The sequence below is a fragment of the Camelus ferus genome, chromosome 16 (genome assembly GCF_009834535.1).
Source record: "Camelus ferus isolate YT-003-E chromosome 16, BCGSAC_Cfer_1.0, whole genome shotgun sequence".
NCBI lineage: Eukaryota > Metazoa > Chordata > Mammalia > Artiodactyla > Camelidae > Camelus > Camelus ferus.
In genome coordinates, this window is record NC_045711.1 from 4,625,856 (window position 1) to 4,645,429 (window position 19,574).

Sequence of the window (19,574 nt, forward strand, 5' to 3'; positions counted from 1 at the left end):
GGCCTTAGGATTAATGCTCCCCACCTGATTCCAAAAAAATCCCAGGTTCTAGACAGCACTGTCCAGTAGAAATATATGAGCTAAAGAAGTAATTAAATTTTTTCAGTAGCTGCATTAAAAAGAGTAAAAAGAAATAGGTGAAATTACTTTTCATCGTGTATTATATTTATCCCAATATAACATAAATATTATTTCACATATAGTCAGTGTAAAAAATTATTAGGATAGTTTGCTTTTTTCTCAATCAAAACCTTAAAATCCATGTGTATTTTCGCTTACAGCACATTTCAATTTGGACTAGCCACATTTCAAGTGCCAATAGCCACATGTGGCTAGTGGCTACTGTGTTGAATAACACAAGTCTAGAGTCAAAAGCTGAAAGCTGAGGACTGACCAATTAAGCTGTAGAGTGAGTGGTCCTGAGCCCGGGGACAATATTGATTTTCTTCAGGTCATGTCAATGGTTTAATGTTGTTCTTAATTCAATAGAAAAAAAAAAAGGTTAAGACATTACAAACCATTTTATTTAGTGAACGTGGAGACACTACTTCGTTGAATATAGAAAGAAAAAGACGAAGTAAATTAGCAAGTTGAGACAGTTAAGAAGACATTTCAGTTCTAAGCCTCAAATATCTTGAATTGTCTTGAAAGTTGCCTTGATTTGCCATTTTACTTAATAGTATAGCATCTACTCTCAACCTCAAGTTTCTCGATAAATGTTTTATTTTAATATTAAATTTGAAGTCCATTCCCCCTAACTTCCTCACTTTGAAATCTGATTTGTAAACCTGCATAAGCAAATCAGATAACCCCACCCCTCACTTACTTTTATTCTACTTGAGCCAGTCACTTGACTGCTCTGGATCTGTTTTCTCAAACATAATGAAAAGATTGGATTAAATAACTGCTATGATTTATCACCTAATATGCAACACAATATATCTCAGGCTAAGTATTTTGCATTAACTATAATCCTTGCCACAAGCTTTTTTTTTTTTTTTTTTTAATTGAAGCATAGTCGATTTACAATGTTGTGTTAGTTTCTGGTGTTCAGCATAGTGATTCAGTTATACACATACACACACACACACACACACACACACACACATTCCTTTTCATACTCTTTTTCATTATAGGCTATTACAAGATATTGACTATATTGTTCCCTGTGCTGTACAGTAGGACCTTGTTGTTTATCTATTTTATATATATAGGAGTTAGTATCTGCAGATCCCAAACTTCCAATTTATCCCTCCCTACCCTCTTTCCCCTCTGGTAACCATAAGTTTGTTTTTTACGTCTGTGAGCCTGTTTCCATTTTGTAAATAAGTTCATTTGTGTCATTTTTTAAAATACTTCACATATAATTGATATCATGTAGTATTTTTCTTTCTCTTTTCTGGCTTACTTCACTTAGTAGGACAAACTCCAGGTCCCTTTGCCACAGGCTTCTGAGATAAGTATACACTACATTATCCCAATTTTCTAGACTGGGAAACTGAGGTTTAGAGAGCAGCTTACCCAAGGCGGAAGAGGTCTGTAAAGTGTCCCAGTCTATTGTGAGGGCTCATGAGAAACTTCCTGGAGAGACAACTGAAACCAAATCTTGAAGGATGAGTTGGGTTGAGCTAGGAGAAGATGCAGGTTAGAGGGGAAGGAGAGAGACAGACGGAAGAGGGGGAAGACTGGAAAGCCTGGGGTTGGTAAGAAAAGATTTGGCTGAAGAAGTAACCCCAAGGTCAAATAATGAAGAGTCTGGATTTCATCCAGAAGAGAATAAATAACTATTGAAAAACTTTAAACATGAGAGTGCCAAGCTAAGATTTGTTTTTGGAAACAAAGATGCCAAGAGACTTGTTGGGGGCATTGTGGTAATCCAGGCAAGAAGTGAAGAGGCCTGAATTAAGAGAAGCTTATCTGAAAACATCCTTTCTGTTTTGCATGTATCCTCTCTATCAGGGCATCAGCAAGGGAGACAGGGAAGTAGAGGAAATCACTTTTGCAAAATGCGGAGCATTCCTTTGTTACTGAGCAGATGACTTTTCTCAGCGTAGTCAAAGCTGAGAGAGGAGACAAGTGCAGTTCTCCAAACCTTCTCCTGCTGAAAGGTTCTAGGCAGGACTTTGTTCTCACAGGATAATTATTCCTGCCCAGATATAAACCAGTTTGCAATTTTATTGTTTCTCTTCCCCCAAGAAAAGGTTCAAAGGAGTTCAAAAGATATAACCAGCCAAGAAAATAGGAAGATTATTCTAGAATCTCTTGGTTCTGCCAAGACTATATAAGGGATTTAACAGTAATATAGATGAAGGTAATAGACTTTTATACCATTTCTACCACTGACTTTGACATTCATCCATTCTCTCATTCGCTTGCTTAATACCTACTGATAGTAACTATGATCAGGGTTCTGTACTAGATGCTATGATGATGGGGCAATACGCAACAGTGCATCAGAAATAGATCTGGTCTTCAAGAAGCTGAGACAATAAGACATGCACTAAATAACTGTAAGTTGTGTTTGAAAATGCCTAAAATGGGTATAAACTGAATGCTGTAGAATTGAAAAAAGATGAGGCTACCCCAGGTAATAAGGAACAAAAAGTTACTGGAGAAAAATTTTGCCTTTAACGTGAATGATAATGGATGTCTAAGATTCAGACTTGCAGAGACTTGAGGAAGAGCCATTTAGGCCATTGTTTCCCAAACTGGAGTCAAGGGTCCGAAAAAAGTCATTGGGAATTCCATGTGAAAAGGGTCCCTGGTTGCGCTGGTAATTTGCCTATTTGTTCTCAGATTAATGTCCTTCTCTCTCTCTGCCCTGTTCTGTATTACAAGAGGTTGTTCCTTGCAAATGACATTTCTCAGGCTCCCTCATTGATTTCTTTGTGGTTTGATTTGGCCAATGAAGGAAAGGGTGGCAGGTGAGGGGCCATGGAGAGGCTAGGTCTTCCCTTCTCCTTGTGTTTCAGGCAGTGTCTCCAGTTGTGGCTGCATCTTTTTTGTGGTTCCAACTGCAGGTGGAAAACTCCTCCCTCTTTAGTCCCAGCTTCTGCTGGGCAGTCCTGGCTCTTGGGCTGGTGTGTTTGTTATCTATTGCTGCATAATAAATTACCTTGAAACTTTAGAGCTTAAAACAAACATTTTATTATCTCACACAGTTCCTAAGGTTTAGTAACCTGAGAGTGACTTAGCCAGGTGTTTCTGCCTCAGGAACTCTCATGAGATCACAGTAAAGATGTTGGCTGGGGCTGCAGTCATCTCATGGCTAGCGTAGGGCTGAAAAATTCATTTCCAAGTTCACTCACATGCTTGTTGGCACGGTATAGTTCCTAGCTGACCATTGGCCAGAGTCTTCAGTAGTCTTCCAGGTGGCCTTCTCCTTACAGCTACCTACAACATGGCAGCTTGCTTCTCTAATAGGGAGTTATCCAAGAGATAGAGATACCAGAATGGAAGCTGCAGTCTTTTTAATAACCTAATCTCAGAAGTAACATATCGTCATTTCTGCTACATGATGTCGGTCACACAGACCAAGTATGACAGAGTGCAGGAGGCGCCTACACAAGGGTGTGAATAATAGGAGGCAAGGATAATTCAGGGCTATCTTTGGGAGGCTGGCAAACACAATCCATCCTCAGGTCCCAAATGATTCAGGTCCTTCCCACATGCAAAATATGCTCACTTCCTTCCAAAGTCACCAAAAGCCTTATTTCATTATAGCATCAGCTTGAAGTCTAACATCTTATCATCTAAAGCAGGTCCAGATGCAGCTGAGGCTCCTTGGGTGTAGTTCCTTAAGTACAGCTCCTAGAGTACACTTCTTCTTCCCCTGTGAAACTAAAGCAACAATTTATTTGCACACCCCTCCCCCAATATACCCAACACACAATATGGTAAGACAGGTGTAACAGGGTAACTGCTATAGATATTCCTGATCAAAAAGAGGGAAAATGGCAGGCACAGAGGAGTCACTGGTTCATCATAATTCTGAAATCCAGTTGAACAAACGTTGAAGGTTCCTTGGTTAAGTCTCAAAGCCTGAGAATAATTCACCCTGGCTCTCAGCTCCATGTTCTGGAGTCTTGGTTCTGACCTCTAAATCTTCCTCCTTTTTTTTAATGAAAGATAGCCCATGTTTACAGCTGAGAAGTTCTCTCAGCCTACTTCTTGTCTGTGGAACTTTGAGGGTCCCAAGGCCTCTTTTCATTTTGCACTCTCTCTATCCCTTTTGGTTCAAGGTGGCAATGTTTCTGCATACATACTTAAAAAATTTTATGAGTCATCTGTAAATATTATTGGGGTCCACTCCATTAGATGAAAGCCACACCTTCAAATATCTTTCAGATAAGCTATTTGCTACTTTAGACTTCTGATGAGATGACTGAGGGACAGTGTCCTTAAGCTTCCTAGGTGCTTTATCATTTTATTGAGAGAGTATGTGAAACATACCTTTAATATCCTTCGAGGGCCTTTTGTCTGACTTAATAGTATTCTGATGCACAACCTTAAATCTTTCTAAGATTTTTAACAAAAGATTTTATAGTCATACCCTTGGCTTCATCTTAGGACCATGTTTTACTAGCAGTGCCATGGATTTGTAGCTCAGAAGCTACATCTTAATTTTAGCATTGTTTGCCATTTAGAGAGTCTGAGAATCTTCAAAACCAGCAAATTATGTCTTCGTTTGTTTAACAGTTCTTCCCCCAGTTTGCCTCTCTCCTCTTACATTTTACTATAAGCAACAAGAAGTAACCGTTGCTTGGAAATCTCCCTAGCTAGATTGCCCAGTTCATTAGACATAGTTTCTGCTTTTCAATTACTGCAGGCAACAGTGTTACTGAACTTTCTGCCATTATATAACAAGAGTCCCCTTTCCTCCAATTTCCAATAACATTACCTTATTTTTTTGCAAGCCCTTACCTGCAGCCATATCAAAGATCATGATGTTTCTATTAACGGTTTCTTAAAGTTTAGGCTTTCACTAACACTCTCCCCCAAATCCACTGTCCAGTTCCAAAGTTACTTCTGCATTTTAGGGTTTAGGATTTTGTTACAGCTGAATCCCACTTCCAGGTAGCAATTACTGTTCCCCTAAAAAAAAAAACTAAAAAAAATTTTTTTAAATGTTGAATTAGAATTTTTTTAAAATCTGCTTTTTCTTATAGTAATAAGATACTGCAACGCCACCAAACGATCATTAGATTATCGGTCTTGGCTTAATTTTCCCAAAGGCTATAGAAAATAAAATGCCTTAATCTTGAGGCACTTTGAGAAGTACTGAATGAACTTTGCAGGTATTCACCTTTGTAAGACTCCCTCTGTTTTCTAGATGGAAGGGGTAGAAGAAGAATAATTTCCAAAGTCCTTTTTTTTTGTATATTCAAATGCAGATCAAATGCATAGCCATGATCAAAGAGATGAATTACACAAAGAATAATCAAAAACCTAAAAATGTACACATCTTGAATCACTAGTAAATGACTTTGACAGTTTCAATTCAAACAATTTCATACTTTATATTTATACCTTAACCTTTTAATATACTTAAAAAAAAACTTAAATGCAAATATTTAGAAAATACACAAAATGAGCAGGTCTGCTTTTAGAAAAGAAAATATGAGTAAACCAGATTGAGAATATATGATTTTTTAAACTTCATTTATAAAGCAGCTGCAGATATTCTTCTTATTTTACTATTAAACATAGTTAACACAAAGTATTAGTGTAGGCTTGTTTTCATTCTCTGTGCAACTCAAAGCAGTGGTTCATAAAGGACCACAGCCTATTTGGATATGCTGGAATGCTACGTAGCTACCACCAGTGACAAGAACCTGGCTTATGTCCACATTTGGAAATGCGTACACAGAGTAATGTAAGTACCTAGAGTAATATAAACAGAAAAGAAGAGACACAAAGTAGCGTATATACTGTGACTAAGTCATGTAGAAATGCATGTATGCATAATGTAGTGTGGTGGAAAGGAAAGCGGGGAATCAGAAGAGCTGAGTTCTAGTTATGACTGGGCCTTCACTTGGCTGGGTATCCACATCTAAGCGATATAACTGCTTGTTCTCAGTTTCCTCTTCTGTGAAATAAAGAAGGTGATCTCGACTGATTTCAAGACCACTCTTAGTGCTAACATATAGTGATTCCGTAGTTCAGAGATTTGTAGTGACATAAATATAGTTTCCTGTTTATTACCTTCTTTCTGGGAAAGTTGTTTAGGTTAATAATAATACTAAAGGGATATCACATGTCTTTAGTAAGACCTGGCAGAGGAATAATATTAATCAATAAATAAGATTCACTGATAGATAAATATACCACTTGCTTTAAACTTTGTTTAAAAAAAAAAACAAAAGCAATAGCAAGTCACTGAGGGTTTTGGAGTAGAAAACTGGCATGATAAAAGTAGCATTTTAAGTCAGGCAGTGGTGTGCCTCTTATCTGAAAACAAGGGAGAATGAAGGCAGAGTGATCCATTAAAGGGCGACTGACAATATACTAGGCCTGAGGTAGTGAGGGCTCGAACTTGGGAGAAGGCAGTCATTTACTTATTGGCACTTATGGACCCTTACTGTGTGAAGTGCAGAGGGAGCAAATACACTGTGAGTACACAATTATTCTCCATCTCCTTTCCCAATGTGTCCTCACAGAACTTATCATTACCTGAAAATATAAAGATTTGTTTGTTTGTTATTTTACTGTCTGTCTTACCCTCCAGAATATAAGTTCCATGAGGCACACAGTACCATAAGTATAAGTACTCAAAAGATCCTTGTTGAATTACAGAATATGTGAAAATTATATTGAATCTTACAGGCAGAGTCAAGCATCTTTTCTGATACATTTCTATGGCCTTGTAGCTTCAGGCTAATTTAGCACCAAAAGCCTCTTACAAGACCTTCCTGCTATGTTCATGATAAAATTAACTTAAGATATTATTCCTATAACTGCCTTCCTTTCAGCCTACTACTAAATATTTCCCCATAAATTCGCTTCTCTTCTGTTTAGAAATTCTTCTTTCTCTAATGCAAATGAAGCTGGAAGAGAGAGATGATTACCTGCGCTTTACTCTCAGTGCTTCTTTCTGAATTACCTGTATCTAGATATTAGTTATTAATTTAATACAATGGTTAAATACTCATTAGCTTTTCCCTTGCACTTCAGTTTACAAATTTAGTTGAAGATAAATAATACCAAACACTTTCTCTCTCAAAGCTGTTGGGAGATGTGACGGAGGGTGAGAGCCAGGGTGGAGAGCTCAGAAGTTCCAACAGTTAGCAATGGTCTCTATCTACTCTGGTCTCTGTGATTTTTACAACTCCCCACTGTGTTCAGCTTCAGAACTGCTCACCTCAGCCATGGGACTCGAACACTCCCTTCTCTGAGCAACACTTGAATCTGATTCCCTTAAAAATAGTAGCATTTCACATTTGTAGAGCACGTATATGTTTACAAAATTCTTTTTACTCTCATGATCTTACTTAAGTCTTATTTAATCTCTTTGTTCCCAAACAGATGATTACTTTTTTTCTCTAGAACAACAAAGAGGAAAACTAGATGTGGAAAAAGGGAGTTTATAGATAGTGAGTTATAAACTGACTAAACGCTAACATTGTCATCATGATGAGACCAAAGCTGTTTTGTTTGGCTCAGGTTCCTCACCCAGGATGGAATTGATTTATTACCTTCCCAGGGCTGGTTTTTTCCTTTGTCCTCTGCTGTCTGGATCATCCATAATTACTTGTGTTGGAAGGCTGACACTACTCCAATGACTACTTGTCTCTCAGTCTGTTTGGTACCTGGCTCCGTCTTCCTTGCAGGCTGGAAACTGGAAGCTCCTCATTGCATTCCCCTTTACAGGTATCTCTATTAATTAGCTTGCCCTTATCACCTGTTAGGGGCCTATTGCTGACTAAGAAGTAACTGATTCTTCCTTTTGTTCTGATACCTCTCCTCTAAACTATTTTCTCCTATTCCTCTGAACTCAAACTATTTTTATTATTTCTTCCTGTTGTTTTTCTGGTACTTCCTGCAACTACACTTGTTGATTCTCTTTTCATCTTGCATGCGGGCAGCTGATAACCTTGTTCTGTCCCCATTATCTCAGGTTAACAATTCTACCTACTTTCTTGGGTATCAATCACTCAGGTGCCCTGGGAAACTGTGACTTCCCAAAGTCATCTCATTACGTTTTTACCAAGGCCAGCCCAATACCTTAGGGATCCTACCAGTAACAAAATAATAATTACCATTACTGAGCACTTACTGACATGTAGTCCAAGGCAATCTGCAAAAATGATTTCATTTAATCCTTCACAGAACCCTATGAGGTTAAATTTGAGAAGGTGGGTCAACAGAGGCTTTATTTGCATGACTGTAAGTTAAACTATATCCAAAAGACAGTAACTGGATATGTTGGGGTGTAAGACTAGTCCTACAGACTAAGACCCTCAAATCTCAGGAAACACTTTATGGAGATTGTACCATACGTAGAAAAAACTTTTCCTGCATGGAGAGAGAGGTAAATCCTGGTGGACATTTACTAAATGGAAAGACTGCAAATGAAACTGACACTGATATTTCTTCTGAAGTCAGTTATACTGGTGACCCCCAACCAACCATACTTGCCAGCACTTATACCCTTATGTAGTCCCTGCCCTTCCATCAGAGCTGGACCTATGACTGGCTTTAAGGGTTAGAAATGGCAGAAGTGACACTGTGTCTGTTCCAAGTCTAAGCTTTAAGAATGTCTGGTAGCTTCTATTTCTTGGCTTTCAGGAACCCTGGGCGCCATTTGATAAGAGGAAGAAGCCCTGGGACTACACAGTGAGAAGGAGAGGTATTGCCTTGCTAGCATCCCAGTTGAGTCTGGCCTTCCAGACATTCCTGACACGGTGTCAGACATATGAGTAACCCTGGAGATTCCAGCCCCAGCTGCCATCTGACTACAACCATGTGAGAGACCCAAATGAGACCAATGGAACTGACCAGCAGAGCACCAACCAGTCAGCCCACCCAATCATGAGAAAAAAGAAAAAAAAAAAAAAAAAAAAAGACTGTTGATTTGATTTAAGCCACTACATTTTGGAGTGGTTTATTAAGTAGTAATAATTAACCAAAATATTACTAATATTAATAATGGTAGATGTTATGGTTGGTTTGGAGTCCCATTAGTTAATATTAGATCAAGAGGCTTAAGACTATCAGAATCCTACCTCAGACCACAGCCATGCCCCAACCTTCAAGGTCTGGAGGAAGAAATATACACGGGAGACAGCAGCAAAAGACAACAAGTAAACCTGAATTTTAGCTAGGCTTGCGCTCTCTGGTAAGGTGGTCTGAGGTCACATGCCTAGAACTGGAGGCTTACAGGACCTTTTCCAGGGGCAAAATTAAAAATATCTAACCACCAGGACAGCGAGGACCTTGCCTAATCAAAACGGACACTGGCTGAACCAGGCTGCACCTTCACAGTGTAAATATAGCCTAGCTGTTCCCTCTCTCTAAGCCTGCGATCAGTGTCACTCAGTCCCATAGGGACCAAGGGAGAAGAGCCCAGAGGGATCCATACCCATGTGCGTAATCCGAGCACATCACGCGTGACCTTAACCTTAACTGCTGGGAAAAATGGCCTGGTCTGTGACTGAGAATCTAACCAACTACAGATTGACTACTACTCTCATGGAGGCAGAGGAACACCAAGGGTGATAAGGAAGAAACCGTGGAATTTCCCCTTCCCTAGACCCTTTACATGGAATCTCATTTAATCCTCACTGAAAGGCAGATATTTTTCTTGCCATGTTACCCATGAGAAAATTAAACACTAGAGAGGCTGAGTAACTTGTCTGAGGTCACACAGTTTGTAAGTATTAGGAATTACAGGGGTGGGGTGGAGAAGGTCAGTAAGGAGAGATGGTTTTTAAGTACAGTGCATTGTGAAGTCACTCACACGGTCATCCGTTTTTTGTTCAAGTGAAAAACAAAGTCAAATGCAAGTGCTGTACCGTTAAAGGCACCCAAGGAAACAGGGCCCAAAGTCACCCTTTTTTGTGGCTTGATTATGGACCAGGTGGGAGGAAGGCATCTCTCTCGACTTCAGCAGAGAAGTGGCTGCACACTGGCTGTGGTTAGTGATATGAGTCAGTGAATAGCCACTCAGAAATGCATGTCAAACCTCCCTTCCCCCCGTATCCTTCAGAGATACAGAAGGGACCTGAGCTTCCAACAATCGCCTTGTGGAGGCTGCTTCCATCCATATTACCCAACTGTACTGTCAGACTCAAGTGGCCTGGAGAGATGTGCGTTACACAAACACTACAGCTCTGACAGAAAACTCTATGTTTGTTCCACCCCCACATTCTCCACTCAAGTTCCCAGAAGTTTGCAATTATCCTCAAAAGACATTTCCAGACAAAGCTTACTCAGCTTTGGTTTTCACTAGAATGAGATTGTTTTGTTTTGTTTTGTTCTTTTTCATCTCTTTAAACTTGGTTGACCATTCTCCTTCAACTCCTAGGCTGGTGTATAAAGGCCAGTCATGAACCACACACCTGCTCCCATTCACTCTTCACCAGCTTGTTCTTTCTCTCCTCATCCTGGATTCTTGGCCCTATTTGCCAGTTAGATATTTGCATCTCTGTCTTTCTTTGTGTCAACCCCATTTCTTTCTTCACTGGACTCCACTTTTTCTTGCAGGCTGCATGGACATTGACCTCTTGCCCAGTTTTCAGTTGTTCTAACTCCCCTGGCTTGGTGTCCTATATTGACTTAACTGAGAGTCTTCATACTAAGCCCTAGTATTGCAGAATTCCACCAGCCAACTGCAGCTGGGTGGCATCTACTGTCCAAGTCCTGTGCCTTTGGAAAAAAAACTACCTAACAAAAACAATGGCAGAGGAGATGGAAGAATTGCTTTAACCTGCATTTGCTGGCACTGCCTGCCAAATTTCTACTTGCCTGCCTCTGCACCCCTTTCCTTCTGGCTCCAAGAGATTTAGGAAGGATTAAAAATATATATTCTTTTTTTTCTTTAAAAAAATATTCTTGGTTACAACTTTGGAAAACTGTTCAGCAGTAGCTACTAAAACCAAACACATGCATATACTTTCACCAAACAATGCTACTCTTAGATATATACCCAACAGAAATGCATACATATGTTCACCAAAGGATATATACAAGAATGCTCATAGCAGGACTATTCATAACAGCAAAAAACTGGAAATAATCCAAATGTCCAACAGCAGTGGAATGAATAAAGAGAAGTATATTCATATAATACACTATATAATGATGAAAAAAATACTACTGCAATGCACAACATGAATGAATCTTACAAACACAGAAAAGCCACACACAAAAGAATACATAATATATATTCCATGCATATGAAATTCTAAAACAAAAAAACAGATCAATGTTGTTACAAGTCAGAAAAGTGGTTACCATAAGGGGAGTGGTAATCAGGTGGGGATATGAGAGGATTGGACGCTGATAGTGTTTTGTTTCTTAATCTGAGTACTGATTAAACTAGTGTGTTCACTTAGCAAAAATTAGTCCAGCTGTACACTTAAGATTCATGTATTTTCCTATATATGGTATATGTGAATGAAGTGACAGAAAGAAAAACTTCCTTGCTTTCTCCTAAAAATGTAGTTGTGAAGGACACTCAAGGTTAGTGACTGGGTAAATGGGGTTTCCTGTGTTTCTACTAGCCATTTTGGAAAACCTGGCAATTCCTATTAACCTAAAAAAACCCCTACAGATTTCTCTGCTGTAATGGAAACATTCCCCACAACCTCCAAGTGAACATCACGATGTTTGGCAGGATGTGATCAGTGGTATGGCACACAGCCAACACTATACAGGTTCCCAGGTGGAACAGAAGGAACATCACTGTGGGCCTCCAAGAAGGATTCAGGGGGATGTTCTGGGATGAATTAACCAGGTTGGTTGGATAAGACAGCTTGCAGGCTGCAGAGCATGGGGTCATGGCAAATCTGGACAAGGGGTGAAGCGGGAATAGAGGACCAAGGAGATTATTTTAGTGAATTACCTAGCCAAAGAAACAGGCAGAGCAGCAGAGGCTAGGTACAGGACACCAGGATGAAAATGGAGACCATCGGGACAGCGCAAGTGGATTTGATAGAGGATGGAGCACGGGAATGAGCTGTGTGTAGGGCCCTTACAGTCTCCACAGATTGGGAGAGAACTGTGAAAGGGCTGTGCTGTTTAAAACAAAAATTCTATAATCTTTCCACTACTCTACCCAGCCTCCCTTTCTAGGCTCTTCGTTTGAGTGACATCCCTCGCTCATATCCTACCTCCAGGCTCTCCTTCAAGCTTCTAGGAATTTGGTTCCTTTAACATTTCTCAGACTTCTATGATTTGGGCATCTCCCACTGTTTTGGGTGAGAAATTCCACACATTAACCAACAACCTCCTGACCCCTCCCAGGTCAACCATACCCCTCTCCTTCAGTCACCACCACCCTCCTGTGGGCTGGGGGAGGGGGAATCCTTCAGAGAAAAAACAAGAGCAGCTAGAAGCTAGCAAGCCTAGTGCCTCAGAACTCAAGAGCATTCCTTTGCTGCTGGAGTCACAATATACCCTCTCTGATTCTGCCCCTGTTCTAGTCTATTCCCTTCCAGACTATGTTATTATACTTGGTAAATCCATGCAAACTGCCATGAGAGGCTTATAACAAAGTCCACTAGTGGCCATCTTCCACACCGGGAACTCCTCCAGGCCACAGTCCTTTCTGCCCCTTTTGCTCCTATTTATTAATTGGCTCCCCCTGCTTTCCCACCATATTGGCTCTACACCTTGGCCCCGCTCTAGGACAGTGAGAGTAACAGGCACTCTCTCCTGGTCCCTATAGGATACCACCCTATACGGCCACCTTTGTTCCATTTTATCCTATCAGGAGAGAGTAAGCAAAATTCCCTTGTTTCTATGGTACTACTTGCTGCTTACCTGGCTATTTGATATTCTCTTTCCTAAAATGTTGCACACTAAGATCTGAACCAACAGCAGTGATAAAGGGTAGTGGAAATCTGCATTTTGGAAACTGATAAAGTAAGTTTAAATTTCTGGATCTATCACCTACTAGCTAGGAGACTTTGGACAAGTTACTTGACCTTTCTAAGCCTGTTTCCTCATTTGTGAAATAGTGATCTAGTCTTGCAGAGTTGTAGGAAAGATTAAGTAACACTATGTGAAGATAATGAAGTAACATTATGTGAGGCTTATATGAACTACTTAATAAATGTTTGTTGTTATTGTTGGAAGATCTGTTATAAGATATCCTCCTTTCCAGTTACTGAATAGCGTTAAGGAGTTCAGCTGACCTGAAAAATAAAATGCATTTGCTATGAAGTACACAAACGAATCCCTTTCTATGAGTGTCCACCAAGAGAGGCATAAACAGTAAGTTCATCAAAGAAGCACATTCTGGGTTACCAGGAGGAAAAGGCAGGGGAGGGATAGATTGGGAGTTTGGGATCAATAGATATACATCACTATATATAAAATAGATAAATAACAAGGACCTACTGTATAGCAGAGAGAATTATATTCAGTTTCTTGTATTGAGCTGTAATGGAAAAGAATCTGAAATATATATATATTTATACATATATATAACTGAATCACTTTGCTGTACACCTGAAACTAACACTGTAAATCGACTATACTTCCATAAAAAATAAGAATTTTAAAAAATAATTTTAAAAAAGCACATTTGGAGGTGCAGAAGAATGCAATTCAAGAATACAAATTAAGCACCAAGATCACATTATGCATTAAAAAACACAAATATTTGGGGAAATGATAGAATCAAGAAAAAGTCACAGTCCTAATACACAGCTGATCTCAATAAATGGCTGTTGACTATGGAAGGGGCCTAAGGGAAGGTGGCTCCAAAGAAGTCTATGTCCAGTCTACCTACATAGGATTCTAGAAAGAAATTGTGTGCACGTTGGATGTGGCAGCAGGCTGAAGCTGAGAGAACAAGGCAGTAGTAAGAAATGCAATGCTTTGAGCAGCAATAAGACAAAGGCCAATTAATCCACAGAAGTCAAGAGTGAGTAAATAAATATCAGAGGGCAGAACCAGATAGGATGACCAAAGTACATGTAAACAATCTGCAGGGAGGAGAGCTGTTGAACAGACAAACAGCTGGCGTCAGAGAGGGTCACAGGCAATGTGGAAGAGGCAGAGTTGGAGGGAGAACACACAGTACCCAGACTCAGCAGAGAAGGACTCTCGATACGGAAGCCAACACACTCTCTTAGCCTCAACAGCCATTAGTTTCCTTACCCTGGTGAGAAGGCATCTGTAGCAAGCCTGGTCTGTAGTCTTGCTGGTAATAGTGACTGGTTGGTTAGGAGTGGGGGGGTAAAACTTGACAAAGTTCTCTGGAAAAGTATTTCAGGGCTGTCTTCATTGCCCTGGGATATGCAGGATAAACCCTGGATGCAGGTTTATCTGAGTGTCATTGATGGAAAAAGAGGACTTGACTAGATCGCAGATCTGATCAGTAAATCCCCACGGGCCGGCCTCAGGTCCACAACCTTCCTAGATAAATAAAATGGCAGGAGGGGAGGGGATAGCTCAAGTGGTAGAGCGCATCCTCAGCATGCAGAAGGTCCTGGGTTCAATCTCCAGTACCTCCTCTAAAAATAAAGAAATAAATCTAATTACCACCTCCCCCAACAAATAAAATGGTAGGATTATCCATGGTCTCTTTCTGAGAAAAACATTTAGTGTGCCTAGCAGTAGTGTGCCAAGTATAAAGAGTCTAAGAATGTCAATCTTAAAGCCCCTGAAGGAATCTGTTGTCTGGTGGTGTATCAATTTTCATATAGATGAGCTAAGTGCCACAGGAAATTTGGGAGGCCAAGTGACACTGTGAAAAATACATGGGTTTTAGTGTCTGACAAATCTAGTTCGAATTCCAGCTTTACCACTTAACAGCTGTGTGACTGCACAAATTATTAAACTGCTCTGAGTCTCAGTTTCCCCAACTATAAAATGGAGACAATATTTACTGGAAAGAGTTATGAAAGTTAACTGAGAGAAACACGTATTTCACTATGCTAGACACAGTGAAGCTAATGGCACTCAATAGGTGGGAATTCTTTTTCCTTTCTGCTGATTTTTAGTGAACAAAGCCATACCTTGTATTTGTTATTGTAAATTTCCCTCGATCTAGAAACCTACTTGAACTTTTTAGACATTCTTACAGCTATCTGAATCCCAGATGTTCTGATAAGAACATAAAAGAATTTGTAACTACAGTGTGTAACTGCAGAATAATTGCTCCTCAAAAATGTCCAAGTCCTAATCCATCTAACTTGTGAATATGCTAAATATGTTTGCTACCTTACTTGGCAAAAGGAATTTTGCAGATGTGATTAAGGTTAATGACCTTGAGATGGGGAGATTAATCTGGACTATCCAGGTGGGCCCCAAATGATCACAGGAGTCCTCAAAAGCAGTGAACTTCTTCCGGGTGAGGTCAGTCAGAGGGAGATGTGACTCTGGAGGGTCAGAGGTATATGTAAAGAGGACTCAACTTCACCATTACTGCCTTTGAAAATGGAAGAAGGTACCGTAACCAAAGGAATGCAGGCATCCTGTAGAAGCTGGAAAAGGCTAGGAAACAAATTCTTCCCGAGAGCCTCCAGAAAGGAATGAAGCCCTGATGGTATCCTGACTTTAGTCCAGTGGGGCCTGTGTTGAACTTCTAACCAACGGAGCTGTAAGATAATAAATCTGTCGTTTAAGCCACTAAAAGTGTGATCATTTGTTACAGCAGCAATAGAAACCAACATCTACAGGCACCAATAATGGCTCAGGACTATGGGGATAATTGACAGCATGGCCGTCCAGTTAACCAATTGATGATTCATAATAATCAAGCAGTAAATATTCACGCTATGATGAAAATGATCTTCGTAACACCTCACAAATATTCTTCTAAAGTCATATTTATTTTTTTCTCTTAATCTTCAATTTTAAAAGGCAGATGTGGCCAAGCAGATCTGGCCGCCCTAGCCCAAGGGAGATAGGAGGGCTTTCTTGAAACTCAGGGTGAAAAAATAAGATATGGATGGCAGGAATTGTAGACTGAGCCTCAGCTATGTCTCCACTCTGACTTCATGCATGTCAGGACATTTCCATAGGGGGCTGACCACAGAGGAAGAATGTCCTTCACGGGAAAAATAATAACTGAACTCCTCGGAGTTCAAGTGCTAGCCTCAGGCTCCCCAAAGCAGAGACTTCCAAGAAGTGACAATTCACTCAAGTTACCTTTACTAATAAATGATTTGTACAAAGATACATATTTTTGGAAACACAGGGAAGGATGCGCAATCAGGATCAGGAAGAACAGGAATAGGAGGGTGGCTATGGATTTAAGGTAGTTCCAAGATCTTAGCCACAGATTTTGTGAATCTTTACTCTTGAGTGACTCAGCCACTCCCACTGTGTCTGCCACACTCTCCACTCACTATTGCCTGGCTTTCTTAATCTACTCTGTGTGTCTTTTCTGCATCATAAGTTCTGCTTATTCATAACCTGGGTTACTCATAACTTGACTCAGTCAAACCTTTGACTCATTCAAGCTCTCTCCTGACTTCCCCAACTTCTCTTAACCTTATAGCCTTTCAGCTTTATTCATGCATTTTTTTCATAAATTTGAAAAATTGCTGTTGAGCTCCTACTGTGTGCCCCCATGCTGATTATTGTTCGGTCAGAGAGAGAAACATCAATCAAATAATCATAACAGTGCTTCAGGTAGATTTTGATTGCCTCAGATAATTTGTTTAAAGCAGTCCCAGGGATCAGTTACTGGACGCTCTATGGCCTGAATGTCTGCTTTCAGGAGCAGCAGCAACAGGCTGTCATGTTTATTACTAAGACACTCCCTCTTCTCCAACGTCCAGACAGAGCTGATTGGACTAAGAGTTGGCATTTGACCAAGGACAGTTAATGGAGTGGCTGGCCAGCAACCTGCAATTTAACCCAAATTATTAAGCTTCCCATAGAAGGAAGAAATTATAGTGTAGCAGACATACAGAATTGATAAGTTTACTATTGGGGGATAAACCTTACATTCCAGAGCAGTAATCTAAATGTGGAAAGACTTCATCTATAGGGAACTTTCTCATTTACAAGATGGAAAGTTAGAGGGCACTTATTTGATTCAGGGACTCTGAGGAGGAAGCAGGGCAGAGGGCAGGAGTGGTTTTGAACATAACACAGGGCAGGGTTTGTCACTCAAACGATGGCCAGAGTGAGGCTTAGGGAAACTCTGCCAGGTTCCTTCCAAGGAAGTTGTCAGCCTTGGGTAGGAGCAAATCCATGCAGTGTGCTTCCCAGGGCTGGCTGGAAGAAGTGGCAGGAGCAAGAGGTCTTTGAATTCTCTGAGACAGTCCTCAGTCTGAGCCTGAGTGCCATAGGTTTCAACACAGCGCTGGCTCTCACGCCAGATTCAGGGCCTTCGTATTTTCAATGAAATCTTTTAGACAAGCCATGGTATGCAAAGGCACCACAGCCACAACCATAGCACGTGACCTAGAGCTTCCCTGCTGGGACCCACAGATAGGCGTTTATATGGAGAAAGTCAGATTGAGGGGCAGCGCCCTACATGGGTTGGCAACAAAGTTGGCATGGCTTAACTGGCTATAGGTGCTGTGTTGTGTTACTGATGTGGCTGGAAAAGAGGTAAATCCCAGGGGTATTGAATAGTAACAGCATTCTCTAGAAGGCAGATTGACTAAAGGGCTGGTGGTTCCTGGGAGTTTGTGTATTTTGGGTTTTGGAACAGGATACTGGCACATTTGTTCTGCTGTCTGAAGATAAGCTTGATTTTGAAATAAAAACACACAGGGAACTAAAGTTCCTTTGATACCATCTGGTATTGTGTCCCAAACCTGACTTAGAAGTATCTGATGTTGGTCCATAGTTACTTGAGGTAACGACAGTTCATGCTGACCCCAGCCACTGTCCTGGGACACAAGCAGGGATCCAGGAACTGTAACTCTGCCATGAGCAGGAGAACAATAACCAACAAATAGGAGACACTAGAATTCACCGTAAAAGCCCAGGAGTTGGGCAGAGATCGGCATGACGAGTACTTCTGGAAGACCTCTGGCTACTAGAGACCACTGGCATCCACTCCCCAACTCTGCACTACTCTTTAGAGGCCAACTGGTTCAGCTTTCTTGTGTGACTGGTGTTAAGTACTAAGGCCCAGAAAAGCCGAGTAATCTTGTGCTTTAATTAATGGTTGAAGCAAGAACAGGACTCACGGGATGATCTCTCTTTTAAACAAGGTCTGGTGGGGAACGATCACAGTGAGAGCTGAAAAGCAGACAATGAAACGTCTTAAGTATGAGCATCACATTTACGTGCATGCTGAGAACCTACGTGTTCAGTGGTTTCTTAGCAAGTAGTGATAATGTTGATAAAATTGGCCTAGATCCTCATTTAATCATCAAGTTGAGAAAGCCAGAAATCTCAGTGGCCCTTGATCCCCAACCCACATCCAGTCTATCACCATGTCTTGTCAATACCATCTCCTGTCCATTTTGCTCCCTTTTCTTCATAACCGCTCTGGTCTGAGCTGCATCTTCTCTTGCTTCGACTTCTGAGACAACTTTCTTATGGTTTTGCCATATTTCCTCTGCCTCCAATCTACTTTCGTCACAGCGGCCAGTGGTCTTCCCCGTCCTCTTTATTTATTTTTTATTAAATAAAAAATATTTTACATTATATATTAAATAGAAAATTAAATAAGAAGTCTATTTCTTAGAGCACTTTTAGGTTTACAAAAAACTGAGCACATAGTACAGAAAGTTCCCTATACCCCCTCTCTACTCCACTCCAGCTTTCCCTATTATCAGTATCTTTCGTTAGTGTGGCACATTTGTTACAATTGATGAACCAATGTTAATACACTATTATTAACTAAAGCCCATAGTTCATATTCTTTGTGCTATACAGTTAATGTGGATTTTGACAAATGCATATTGTCATGTATCCATCAGGAGATATCATGCAGAACAGTGGTAGTGCCCTAAAAAAGCCCCTAGGCTCCACGTATTCATCCCCTGAAACGGATCTTTTCAAAATGCAGATTTTACCCTGTCACTCCCCTCACTCAGCCTCACCTTGCACCATTCTCTTTATAGTTTTCTGTCTCCAACCACATAGATCTTTTTTGTTTCATTTCCTCAGACCACACTCCATTCTGCCTCAGAGTTTTGCTCATGCTTTTTCTTCTTCCTGAAATGCCCCTTTCTACCTCCTGGCTCCACCCCCAGGTCTTATCATGGTTTGTAATTATGTTCTATGTGTATGATTACTGGATTGGCGTCCTCTTGACTATGAGCTCCTCACTGGCAAAGATACGCCATTGTAGCCACAGTACCTGAAACATAACAGGTGCGGAATAAATATTTGCTGAATGATATAAATGAATAAATTAATAAATGAACAGAGTTTCCCTGATTGTGTGGAGCTTGGAAAGAGCAGTGAAGGTCTGCAATGATCGCAGA

General features: G+C 40.5%; 1 long non-coding RNA gene across 1 annotated transcript; it reads right to left on the reverse strand.

Moving 5' to 3' along the window:
* Positions 1 to 3,123: 3,123 nt before the first annotated feature.
* On the reverse strand, positions 3,124 to 15,165 carry LOC116669269. The gene is made up of 3 exons (XR_004326607.1): positions 14,329 to 15,165; positions 4,924 to 5,107; positions 3,124 to 3,840 (listed from the first exon to the last, which is right to left on the reverse strand). It is a non-coding gene; the product is annotated as an uncharacterized LOC116669269 (long non-coding RNA).
* Positions 15,166 to 19,574: the final 4,409 nt, after the last annotated feature.